This window comes from Mchenga conophoros, linkage group LG3 (genome assembly GCF_057382185.1).
Source record: "Mchenga conophoros isolate Kocher_MC1m ecotype Shallow Benthic linkage group LG3, M_conophoros_male_GT1.1, whole genome shotgun sequence".
Classification (NCBI taxonomy): Eukaryota; Metazoa; Chordata; class Actinopteri; order Cichliformes; family Cichlidae; genus Mchenga; species Mchenga conophoros.
This window is the reverse complement of record NC_140528.1, coordinates 14,156,371-14,169,190: the sequence shown is the minus strand read 5'-3', so window position 1 is coordinate 14,169,190 and position 12,820 is coordinate 14,156,371. Positions and strand designations below refer to the sequence as shown.

The 12,820-nt window shown below is 43.3% G+C and overlaps 1 protein-coding gene across 1 annotated transcript in view; it reads right to left on the bottom strand.

Moving 5' to 3' along the window:
• LOC146577356 (uncharacterized) overlaps positions 1–1,027 on the bottom strand; it is a 23,509-nt gene extending 22,482 nt beyond the window's left edge. The window contains exon 1 of the mRNA XM_085253575.1: positions 942–1,027. The gene's annotated coding sequence lies outside the window, so the exon portion shown is untranslated. The remainder of the gene's footprint in view (positions 1–941) is intronic.
• Positions 1,028–12,820: the final 11,793 nt, after the last annotated feature.

Below are 12,820 nucleotides of genomic sequence, written 5' to 3'. Positions count from 1 at the left end.
GTTCATTTGACGTGCAAATGAACGAAGGTAACGCCGTTTTCATGTGGATGTGTCACTGAGACACTTTCCACATCCACAGCTCACAAAATGGGAAAACTATAGAAGTATAACAATGAAGAAGTTACTATGTTACGGGTCCCAAGGATGAAGACCTCGATGACAAACATGTTACCTGTAAAAGCAGGTGAAGAGCAGAGTAAGGAAGACACGATGCGTCTCTGCTTTCCTCCAGAACGTGTCTGAGTCTGATTTATTTCACACAAATAAATGCTATAAAACACTAAACATGAGCTTTCAATATACTGTTCAGCTGGTTCCTCATTCACATCAATGACATTTACTTATTTCACAACATCAGTGAAATATACTCTTTTTAACTGGTTCAGTTTCTCAAGTTCACACTTCTTTCCATAACAGCTACATCCTTTTATCATATCAATAAACACATCACATTGTCTTCTGCAGTGTCTTACTGGCTAAACAGTTCTATTCAATAACAGCATTGGTAAATACATTACATTTGTTCCCTCCAGTAATTTACTGGCAAAATCACTATTTAGTGCATCATGAAACACAGCTTGTTGAATCAACCCATGAATGCCTCTGTTAGCTACACAGAGTTGCTCAGAGTGCTTGTGTTACACTAGCTAATCTACTCAGTCACTTTAACAGAACTATTAACATTCACATCTCACAGAACTGATTTGATTGGAGCATTACAACACGTTTGCACAGAGCATAGGAGCGCACTGACTCTGCTTCACGAGCGCTCCACCTAACGAGCGGGCTCGCGGTGCGGTCGCGCGGGACACTCCTCTGGTTTTCTCCCGTGTTTACATATAAATAACTTTGGCGGACCGCCTTAACTCTCCCATTCACATTAACGTGGGTAACCATGGTGACAATAAACAACATTTTCGGTGCGAGCACCGTGTACCGACCTGTAAAAGCAGGTGAAGAGCAGAGTAAGGAAGACACGATACGTCTCTGCTTTCCTCCAGAACGTGTCTGAGGAAGCAGCGGAAGGTGGGCTCCACTTACTGCTCCCCGAAACCCCGGAGCAAGCACCAAAGTTCCGCCCTCACTGCTTTCTAACATAAAATGAATCCCTGTTACATGGATTTTCTATCCTCTTAAAGAAACTGAAAATAAATACATATAGCAATGAAAAATGTCTCGTTACATGAGTGTTTCACACAAAATAATATTAATGTGGTCATTCCCTCACAGGGGTGCCACAACTACACTGCTGTTTTGACAGAGACACAGTGTGTTTATCTAACTTGGCTGAAGCCAAAGTTCTCCAGACAAATTCAGTCTGTTTCTGCCAAGTGTGAACTCACTGGATGAGCGCCAGATACACAGAATCAAAAAGGGATAAATTACTTTTCTTATGTCATGTTCCCGTCACAAACTGGCTCAAGGAGAGGGGAAGCAGGAGTCCACAGATGAAATGTTCCTATAAATAAAGTGGAATTTATTCAAACTTTGCCAAAACTTCAACACATCAAATACAAGCAGTTCAGCAGGGAGTGGATGTGTGTTGCATGTGCCAGGTGGATGCAGAGAGAAGCCAGGGCCACGTTCAAACCTGAACACGCTGCACAGTGTTTTGTTCCATTTGTTAGGGATGAATGAAATGCTTCCTTGAAAGGATGTGTGCAGTCACCAGTGGGCGTGGAAGCATGTGCGCCCTCATTTGGTGGGTGTGCAAGAAAAGTCATCCTGTCACACAGCAATGCCTACATAAATCACACCACTCTGCTTAAAATAATAATGTTTAGTGAAGCAGGTGAAGCAAAGGGCTGCTTTTAATAGGCTGGGAGACCCAGGTGTGCTGCTTTAGCTGCTGAGCCTCTTATGACAGAACAGCGGAGAGTGGTAAGAAGGGAGGAGGGGGTCTGGCTGTGTTTGTGAACGATAGATGGTGTAACTCTGGGCATTTCTCTATCAAAGAGACGCTATGCTGTAAGGACATTGAGCTGCTAGCGGTTAGCATGAGACCGTACTATCTACCACGAGAGTTTACACACGTGATTATGATAGCTGTGTATGTCCCGCCCTCTGCTAACGCTGCAGCAGCCTGTGAGGTCCTGCACACTGTAACCAGCAGACTCCAAACACAGCACCCTCAGGCCCTTTTCCTGATCTCTGGGGACTTTAAAGATGATGTAACCATTTAATTATGGTTACATAATTAATTATGTAATTAATTATGCAAAATGCAAAATGCTCAGCTGTGTCTCCAGTCAAAGCTCTGTAACTTCAGAGGTGATGTTCATATGTTGACTAATGGTTTTCTTTCATTTTTGATGTACTGCAGAATATTTGTATAAAATCCAGGCCAGGAAAATCTCCTTCATGTGTTTCTGTGTTTTGTCTTCAGCTACGTTGACACAAAGGCCTCTGCTGTGACGCTCACACCTTTGATAAAGTCTGGAGAGTGTCAGCTTCCTTTTTATAGATACAAAAATATGTAATGTTGTGAACTCTGGCCACAGCGGCGCAAGAAAAAGGAGAATTACGGGAAGCACTCACAACAGGTAAAATCCAAATAACAAAGTAAAGTAGGATAAAATAAAAAACAACAAAAGAACAACACAATATACAGTGGGGCAAAAAAGTATTTAGTCAACCACCGATTGTGCAAGTTCCCCCACCTAAAATGATGACAGAGGTCAGTAATTTGCACCAGAGGTACACTTCAACTGTGAGAGACAGAATGTGAAAAAAAAATCCATGAATTCACATGGTAGGATTTGTAAAGAATTTATTCGTAAATCAGGGTGGAAAATAAATATTTGGTCACCTCAAACAAGGAAAATCTCTGGCTCTCACAGACCTGTAACGTCTCTGTAAGAAGCTTTTCTGTCCCCCACTCGTTACCTGTATGAATGGCACCTGTTTGAACTCATCATCTGTATAAAAGACACCTGTCCACAGCCTCAAACAGTCAGACTCCAAACTCCGCCATGGCCAAGACCAAAGAGCTTTCGAAGGACACCAGGAAAAGTATTGTAGACCTGCACCAGACTGGGAAGAGTGAATCTACAATAGGCAAGCAGCTTGGTGTGAAAAAATCAACTGTGGGAGCAATCATCAGAAAATGGAAGACATACAAGACCACTGATAATCTCCCTCGATCTGGGGCTCCACGCAAGATCTCATCACGTGGGGTCAAAATGATCATGAGAACGGTGAGCAAAGATCCCAGAACCACACGGGGGGACCTGGTGAATGACCTGCAGAGAGCTGGGACCAAAGTAACAAAGGTCACCATCAGTAACACACTACAACGGCAGGGAATCAAATCCCGCAGTGCCAGACGTGTTCGCTGCTGAAGCCAGTGCATGTCCAGGCCCGTCTGAAGTTTGCCAGAGAGCACATGGATGATACAGCAGAGGATTGGGAGAATGTCATGTGGTCAGATGAAACCAAAGTAGAACTTTTTGGTATAAACTCAACTCGTCGTGTTTGGAGGAAGAAGAATACTGAGTTGCATCCCAAGAACACCATACCTACTGTGAAGCATGGGGGTGGAAACATCATGCTATGGGGCTGTTTTTCTGCCAAGGGGACAGGACGACTGATCCGTGTTAAGGACAGAATGAATGGGGCCATGTATCGTGAGATTTTGAGCCAAAACCTCCTTCCATCAGTGAGAACTTTGAAGATGAAACGAGGCTGGGTCTTCCAACATGACAATGATCCAAAACACACCGCCCGGGCAACAAAGGAGTGGCTCCGTAAGAAGCATTTGAAAGTCCTGGAGTGGCCTAGCCAGTCTCCAGACCTCAACCCCATAGTAAATCTGTGGCGGGAGTTGAAAGTCCGTGTTGCTCGGCGACAGCCCCAAAACATCACTGCTCTCGAGAAGATCTGCATGGAGGAATGGGCCAAAATACCAGCTACTGTGTGTGCAAACCTGGTAAAGACCTATAGTAAACGTTTGACCTCTGTTATTGCCAACAAAGGTTATGTTACAAAGTATTGAGTTGTATTTTTGTTATTGACCAAATACTTATTTTCCACCCTGATTTACCAATAAATTCTTTACAAATCCTACCATGTGGATTCATGGATTTTTTCTTCACATTCTGTCTCTCACAGTTGAAGTGTACCTCTGGTGCAAATTACTGACCTCTGTCATCATTTTAGGTGGGGGAACTTGCACAATCGGTGGCTGACTAAATACTTTTTTGCCCCACTGTACTTCCCCGTACTGTTACTGCTAACCTCTGTTAACCTAGTAACTCTTACCTTCTAACTGACAGCTGGTCAATAAACGAGCTCCATAAACGCTCCATATTCACCTTTAAATGGAATATAAAGGGAAAAGAAGAAACACAGTGCTGTGTCAGCGTTAGACATATAGATATATCCTTGCTTTTAATACATTTGAAGGTGGGTGGGAGAGGTGCTTCTCCGCGTAGTCTACGGTCTCTTTGGGATCGGTAAAGCTTTTCCTCACATCACCATGGGTCACTAACAGCTTTGCAGGGTATAGCAGTCTGTACCTGACGCCGGTCATCCCACGTAGTCTTCCTCTCATATTTGCAAATGCGGCTCTGCGTTTCCAACAGAGGGAGGGAAATCTGGGAGGATGTTTATTTTAAAAACCCTTATACATCAGGTTCTTGTTCTCTGCAGCTTTCAGCAGAATTTCCTCACCAATGTGGTAGTAGTGCAATCTCAAGATGATGGGCCGAGGAAGATGACTTTGTTTGGGACGCTGGCGATTCACTCTATGTGCTCGATCGATGAGTGGCTTCTCCTCGAGAGATAGCGCCTCCGCCAACAGGTGTGAACCAACTCAGTCATCTTGGGTCCCTCTGTGCCTTCTGGTATTCCTGCAGTTCTTAAATTATTCCTCCTGGAGTGCCTCAAGAGCTCCACATCTCTCATCTAACTTCTTTACCTCCGCAGACAAACGCTCCACAGTGGCCTGGAGAGTGGCGATGGTGTCAGAGTGGTTCGAGGCACAGTCCTGCAGTTCAGTCAAAGTGTTATCATGCCTGGCCACGTCGCTTTTTATGTCCGAAATTGAGGGCTGGATGCTCTGGTTCAAGGATGATATCTCGCCTCCTATGGTGGTAGAAATCTCTAATATGCAAGTGTCCAGTGCTAGTTAGTTAGTTCTAGTTCTAGTGGTTAGTGGGGCTTTATTTGATGATTCTAGTGTGTGTTACATTGTTGTCATATTGTTGAGTCGAAGAGCTGTACAGTGTTACAGTTTCTGTAGAGTCTGGTATAAGGAACTCAGATCCCTCTGTGAATAATGTTCACTGAAACTGATCTGTAGTTAATGAACTAGTCAGGATTTACACTAGAGAATGTTTCTGCCATTACATGGCCTGTATTTGTAGAGCGCTTTACTCGTCCCTAAGGACCCCAAAGTGCTTTTTTGCCCAAGGACACAACATGTCCAAGCCGGGGCTCGAACCGGCAACCTTCCGATTACAAGACGAGCTGCCAACTCTTGAGCCACGATCGGCCCACATATTGTTGTCTTTTGTTGCAGACACCAAGTGTTGAGATCCTGTCTCAACCTCCTACATTCTTCCAGCAGGTTACACATTATTTTTTGTATTTGGAATCAAATATATGTGTCAGTTGGGCCTAGTGCAGGGGTCAGCAACCTTTAACACCCAAAGAGCCTTTTGGACCCGGTTTCCACGCAAAGGGTCAGGGTTCGGGAAAACACTGGGAGCCGCAAATACTTTGTGACATCTAAAATGAAGATAACACTGTGTATATTGTTTTTACCTTTATGCTTTGTGTGAACAACTACAGTGTGTTGCTTATGAAATCCATGAAGTGCTACAGAGAAAATTACATTTGATTTATGTAATGAACACATTTTGAGCTCTTAAAGAAATATAACAAAGGAAAGCTGAACTACAATGATCCATGTAGCAAACACAAACTGTTATATCGCCTTTGGGCTTTTGGAGCCTTGACCTGACTTTTAAAAAAAGCGCGTTCATGCAAACATCGTCGGGTCTGCCGTGATATGTTTACAACGGGACTTCTGCTCCTGAACCTCTGCGCACAGCGTCTGCAGGTAAGGTAACTTTATTTATACCCAAAGGCAAGGTAAATTTGCTTTACAGACAAATGACAGCATTTGACATCCCTTTAAAAACACACATACCTAGTAAATATATAAAGCTCACTGTGACACATACTTTAATATTTCGAATCAAAAACAGTTCTTATTTAATTCAGTGACAGCAACGGGGACAAAGCTGTTTTTATAACGCTTTGTCCTGCATCTCGGAAATAGAAACCTCCGTCCTGAGGGAAGAAGCTGAAATTCACCCCTTAGAGGATGGGAACCATTTTTAAGGATTGATAAAGCCATCCTCTGTACCTGCTCAGAGTACAGGGAGGCTAAACAAGACTGTGGCTCACCTATCAGACGACTGGACCATCTCACTATCTGATTCAGAGAGTTTTTCTCTGTGACAGAGGTCTGACCGAACCATGCCACCAAACAAAAGGATAAAACAGACTCAATAAAAGAACGATAAACAAAGTTAAAATTTTTTGGTCAATGTGGAAATGAACAAGTTTCCTAAGGCAATAAAGGTGCTGGTGACCCTTTTTACAAACTGATTTGCAATTTTGATCAAAGTTCAGTTTTTCATTGATTATGGTCCCAAGATATTTATATGATTGTACTTGCTCTATTTTCTGACCTTTAATTAAAGTGACTCCGTGCCCATTTTGTTGTTTCCTAAAATCAACAACCATGTCTTTTGTTTTAGATATGTTCAGCTGGAGATAAGACTCCTCCCACCACTGAACAAAGTCATCAATGACTGGGCCGTGGTCAGTTTCACCCTCTTTCAGTAAGCTGACAATAACAGAGTCATCTGCATATTTAATAATGACCCTGTTTTCATGTCTGCCCTGACACATGTTTGTATAGAGAGTGAATAATAAGGGCGATAGGACGCAGCCTTGAGGAGAACCTGTGGAGGAGAACACTGGGTCAGACAGAACCCCATTTATTCTCACTCTTTGTGACCTGTCAGTTAGAAAATCTAAAATCCAGCCCAGCAGGTTTTTCCTGATTTCAAACTGTTCTAAAAGTCTTTTAATTAAAATCTGGGGCTGTGTTGTATTAAAAGCCGAAGAAAAATCAATGAAAAGAAGTCTTGCAAAAGTCCCTTTACTCTCTACATGTTTAAGAATCAGATTTAGTAAAGTCAAAAGTGCGTCCTCCACTCCTCTGTTGGGCCTGTATGCAAACTGCATTGGATCCAGCTGACCTTCAGTCTCTTCATAATCACATTTCTGAGGATTTTTTCAAAGACTTTCATGACAACTGAAGTGAGGCAACAGGCCTGAAGTCGTTTAAATTTAGGGACAGGAACCACGACTGCTTCTTTGCAAAGAGAGGGCACATGTTGTGTTTGCAAGGATTTGTTAAAAATAACCTGAAATATAGGACTGAGTTCATCAGCACCAGATTTAATTAGGCGGCCACTAATATTATCAGGACCCTGGCTCTTGTTCACATTGACTGTATGAAAGGCCTTTTTAACATCGCTGAGTTCAATGATAAAGTGCTGAGTATCTCTCAGTTTCTGTTTCACTTCCCAAATATCCTCGCTGAAATCAGAAGAACTAAAACGAGCAGAAAACATGTTTAAAGCATTTGAAAATCTCTGTCTGAATTAAAACATCTAAAATGACCTGACTGCTGCTCTGGGGATTTTGAAACCCTGCTATGGTTTTCATACAAGTCCAGGCAGACCCAAAAGTTTTTGCAGCAAATTTGCTTTCAAGAAGGTTTTTGTCTGTTTTGCTTTCAAGATCTCGATTTTCATTTCCTTGGTAGCTGTCTGAAAATCGGTAACAGCCCCTCTTTAAAGGCCTGTCTCTTTTTCCTTAAACAGGATTTGACACTTTTAGTGACCCATGGCTTATTGTTAGCGTAAATTTTAACGCGCTTACGGGGTGTAATCATGTCTTTACAAAATACTGCACAGGAGCTAGTAACATCCACCAAAGCGTCGAGATCATCTCCACAAGACTGAAGACGGGGCTGTACGAAGTCACTTTATCTCTACAGACTGTAAGCTGTCGTCTGTGAGGCGTGAGCGTGTTTGTTTGAACACAGTTCACGGTGGAGAACAGCTGCTGACATAATGTGGATCCAAGATCCATAACTGGCCTACCTGGGGCTGAAAGTCTCCATAAATGCAGGCGTTTCGGCGGCTACACCGGCTTCCACGAGTGTGACGCTTATTTTGAGAAAATAATAGAATATAAATGTATTTTTATATTTCAATATCACAATAATCTTCCAATGTAGAACTACAAGTTAGAAAAGAACTAACATAAATCAAATCCACTTCAGCTAAATACTTCTCATTTATTTCCATCTTACATGCTGTGACTGCAGCCATTCCCACATCTCTGTGAATGGGACTCATGGACATGGATCAGTGGTTGTTGATCAATGGTCCTGAGAATCTGCATAATTAAGATGAAGGAACGGAGCTCCCAGCCCATCGTTCCTGCAGCTGCTTTCAGTCTTTATGCAAATGTCCTGTTTGTAAGACTGAAACCTGCAGCTGAGACTGAAGACGTCACCTGATGATGACGACACGTTTCTCCCACAAAACGCTGCGTCCAGATGAACAGAAGCAACAGACTCACTTTCCTGGATGATTGAGATGCATCAAGACTTCATTGTGTGTTACTTCTCATTCAGCACAGACACATTATTCCTGTTAGGTCATGTCAGCTGTCACTCAGTACAAGCACAACTGTGAACAACACAAACTTCTCTTCAATGTGTCACAGAAACACTAAGTGTGAGAGCCTGTATGACACACAGGACAGACTGTAAGCTCTGCTGGCTGCACAGCACTTTGTAGCAGTTTTCCAACATGTCCTCCACCCGTGATGTCAGTGGTGGGACCCCAGTCACAGCACTCAGCACCACCTCCTTTAAATGTATTTTATAGCAGTTCCTCCCGTTACTCGGTGCAACGCTTCTTAAATGTGTTTTTGCAGGATAAAACACAGCAGGTGGTGTAGAGAGGACGTCAGCTGACGGAGCAGAGGGAGGCAGACTGTGGATAAATGACAGAGTGAGAGGAGAGCAACCATGACAGAAGCACAGGTGTGGCAGATAGAAGTGGCTTTATAGACACTTATTGTCAGTCCTCGTGCATGCTGTGGAAATAAGTGTCTGTGTCATGAGGTGACATGTGAGCTTATCTTTGGTCAATAAAGCTGAACGACCAGTTTTCACTTTGCTTGTTACGCTTGTTTAGTGACGTCTGGGTTTCTGTGGAGCCCGAATTTTGATGAGTTCTGGTGAAATCATCTAAGATCATCTGAGCATCGGTGAAGAGTCAGCAGAGAAAGTGTGGGACAGAAGTTTGCTTTGGACACATGGACTGAAATCAAAAAGTAACAAACAGGATTTCCAATGGACAGTATGGAGAAGTGAAAGTACACAAAGGCTGTGCTGGAACACGTGTGTTACACTTTTTGACAGCTGAGAACAAAACACAATATTTTGCATCATCTCTGCAGTGTCTCTTCTTTCCTCTGCTGTTGTGCTTTTAGCTCCAAACTGTTTCAAATGGTTTGTCAGCAAGCTGACCTCTGACCTCTGCAGTACTAACTCCTGACCCGTACAAAGAGCGGGCGTTTCTGACCTTTGACCTGCAGCTGTATGTCTCTCAGTCTCAGTTCTTCTCTCCGTCACTGATGGAGCAGGTGTAGTTGCTGCTGACAGTCAGTCGTTTGTTTTCTCAGAGTGAGGCTGAAGTCTGAACTGTTCAGAGCATCAGGTCTCATCAACGTGCGCTGCTGTAACGCCGCTTTGTCCTCTGAGATCACCAGGTATGAAACCTGAGTGCTGACAGAGCAGCATGTTCCCCCTCATTCACCTCCACCACCACAGCCAAGGCATGCTGGGAAACTGAGGACACACAGACGGAGAACTGAAGTGTCTGCTGTGTGTTCATCTCAGAGTCCTCACAGGTGACACATTAGCTCCAGAACACCAAGCCAGGTGTTTGAAGCCTGACAGGGATTCTTCCCATCCAGAGGGAGGATTTAGCTGCACAACAATGAACATTAGTGTGTAGTTTAGAAACACAGACTGTGCCTGCACTGCATCTAGTGAAGAAAACTGTTACTGCGAGAGAACGAGGCTCCTTTAAAGCAGCTGATATTAAGGTTGAAAAATCAACAATAAGCTGATGTAATCAACGTTTCACAAAATGGTCAGCAGCTAAAATCTGGAGCCGTTCTTTGGTGGTAATTAACAGTTTGTTCTTGTTAGCTAATTATGTAATTAAAGGTAGCAGCAGAAGCCTTGTGTTGAAAGCCCATTCACTCACACATTCACACAGTATGTGTGTGTCTGTGTTACACTGTGGACATCCCTTCTGTTGGAGCGCCATCTTGTGGCAGGTTTAAGAAATGTTCTTCTTGTAAATCCAAACTGATGCACCTCCATAGCAGACTGTGGAGGCTTTCAGTGACATGAAGACTTGATTTATACTGTCATATTCTCCTGTTACACAAAGCACAGCACGCTGAACATGGATGAACTGAAACTCCCAGCATCTGACTGAGGAAAAGCACAAATCATTCTCACACTGACTCCTGCTTGATTTTAGATTTGCTTTCAAATCCTCACACTTTCATATGAAGCACTAAATGGGCTCCAGACTGTTTATCTCAGCTTCCTGTCAAACACACTGCTGCTCACACCGAGGCTCAGTTTACTCCTCCAGCCTGGCTTAACCTGCTGTCTGTTAAAAACAGTCCCACACTCCTCTGTTTAATCCTTCTGATCAGACTCTTTGATTTTGTATTGTTTTTACCTGAAGTTGTGTTTTTGACATGGTTCTGTCTGTGAAATAAAGCTCACACACACACTGCTACAGTCCTTCATACACTTAGAAACGAAGCTGCTCCTTTCCTCAGTGCTGACACATAAAGAAGAGTTGCTTTTATATCCAACACGTCTCTGTTCCAGAAAACAGCTTCAGCAGCCTCTGAGTCTGAACTTGGAGTTGGTTATAAGCCACAGGCCTGTGTGCACAGCAATGAGGAAATATAATGCAGTAAGTGAAACATGGATGTGTGGAACAGATTATCCCAAAGGTTGATTCTGTTCATCTGGACGTTCTCAGTGAAACATTTGGTCTCTCGGTCAGGTGACTCCTTTAGTCTCAGCTGACTGCAGCTTTCCAAACCTTTGTCACTGGATCACTCACTTCATCTCCAACGTGTCCCTGACACAGACAGCTGGAGCCGTTACAGCAAAATCATTGATCATCGTTTTTAGAACATTAGCTGGTGTTGGTGGGCAGGCTAGCAGTGCTAATTGTTAGCACTAGTTCTGCTGCTCTCCCTTTGTCTCTGTTATTGTTGGTCTTTAGTGAACAATAGAAAGTGTCTTCATGAGACTGTTGCCTAATGTTCAAATGTAGATAACACCACCTGCACCAACCTGTTACACAGCACAACCCTCTGGTGTAGCTTTGGCTGGAGCACATATTGGCAGCTCCAGTGACATCACCACTCCATGGTGACATCATCTCTACAGACTGTGGCTGTTACATATCCTCACCTGGTAATAATAAGACTGTCCTCAGCTGCACACAGCTCCAAGATGAACAAACTGAAGTAAATACAAATTAGAGTTACCATAGATTGAAATCTTGTAATCAGAGCTAATTCTTAGTGAAACTCTCACAACATCATATCATGATCCTGGGTTAGTGTCTCGGTCTCAGATCACAACATCAGCACAGGCTTGGCTTGGGTGAGGTATTGAGTGGTTCTTGTCCATGACAGCTGCAGGTACAGTGCCATCAGCCATGCTGCACCACATGTCTGCCCAGGAACATTAGTGTGGCTGAGTCTCATGTAAACATTGTGCTAAAGTGGTGGGAAAGTGGCTGCAAGCTGGCTGCACTGTGTCCAATACTCTCAGTATGATATCCACAAACCTCTGAGTGTCACAGAGTGGGCCTGTGCTCAGCTCACTGTGCCCCATTCAATTCTACTTGCATAGTTTTACAAGTAAAATTAAATATACAAGTTGCTCAATGATAAGTTATTGTAGTAACAACTAAGTCCATGGTCATTATTTGTTAATAGTAGCTTAAAGCTTCTGCACCAATCATGGAGCAGCAGGTTTAGAGCATGTGGATCTACAAAAGTAAGTCCCAGTAAGATGGGCTGAGCCTTACATACTAGAAGAAACATGTCATTCCCAGCAGATGAAGCGCCCTTTAAAGCAGGATCTCACTTTAAACCTAAAGAACTTGCTATGAGCATGCAGTGCATTCATGGTTATTATTCATACGATTGTGGGGAGCTAATAAAGTGCAACTATCACATTACATTTTATTATTAAATTGTTGTTAACAATCCCTTCACTTCTGCTTATCTAATTCATGGTTGCAGGATGGCTGACAGCTTCCATTAGGCAGGAGGTAATGTCCATTCTGGCCACAGTGCAACCCACAATGTGTAACTGACACTATTATATTGCATTATGTCACATTGTTACATCTTTTTAATAAATGATGACAGTCAGCTGAATTTGCTGCCCCCTTGGTGGAGGACATCAGGATCAGCAGCTGCTGCTCCATCACAAACACCACAGAAGAAGAACAACACTGGATCAGATTATCTGGACGTGTTTGACAGGGACAGTGTTCATGTTCATGGACATCAGGACAAAAACAGACGATGGAAACCTGCCAGATTTGAGCTAAACTGCTCGTTTCCATGTGTAGTCCCTGGGAGGTCACATGACCAACAA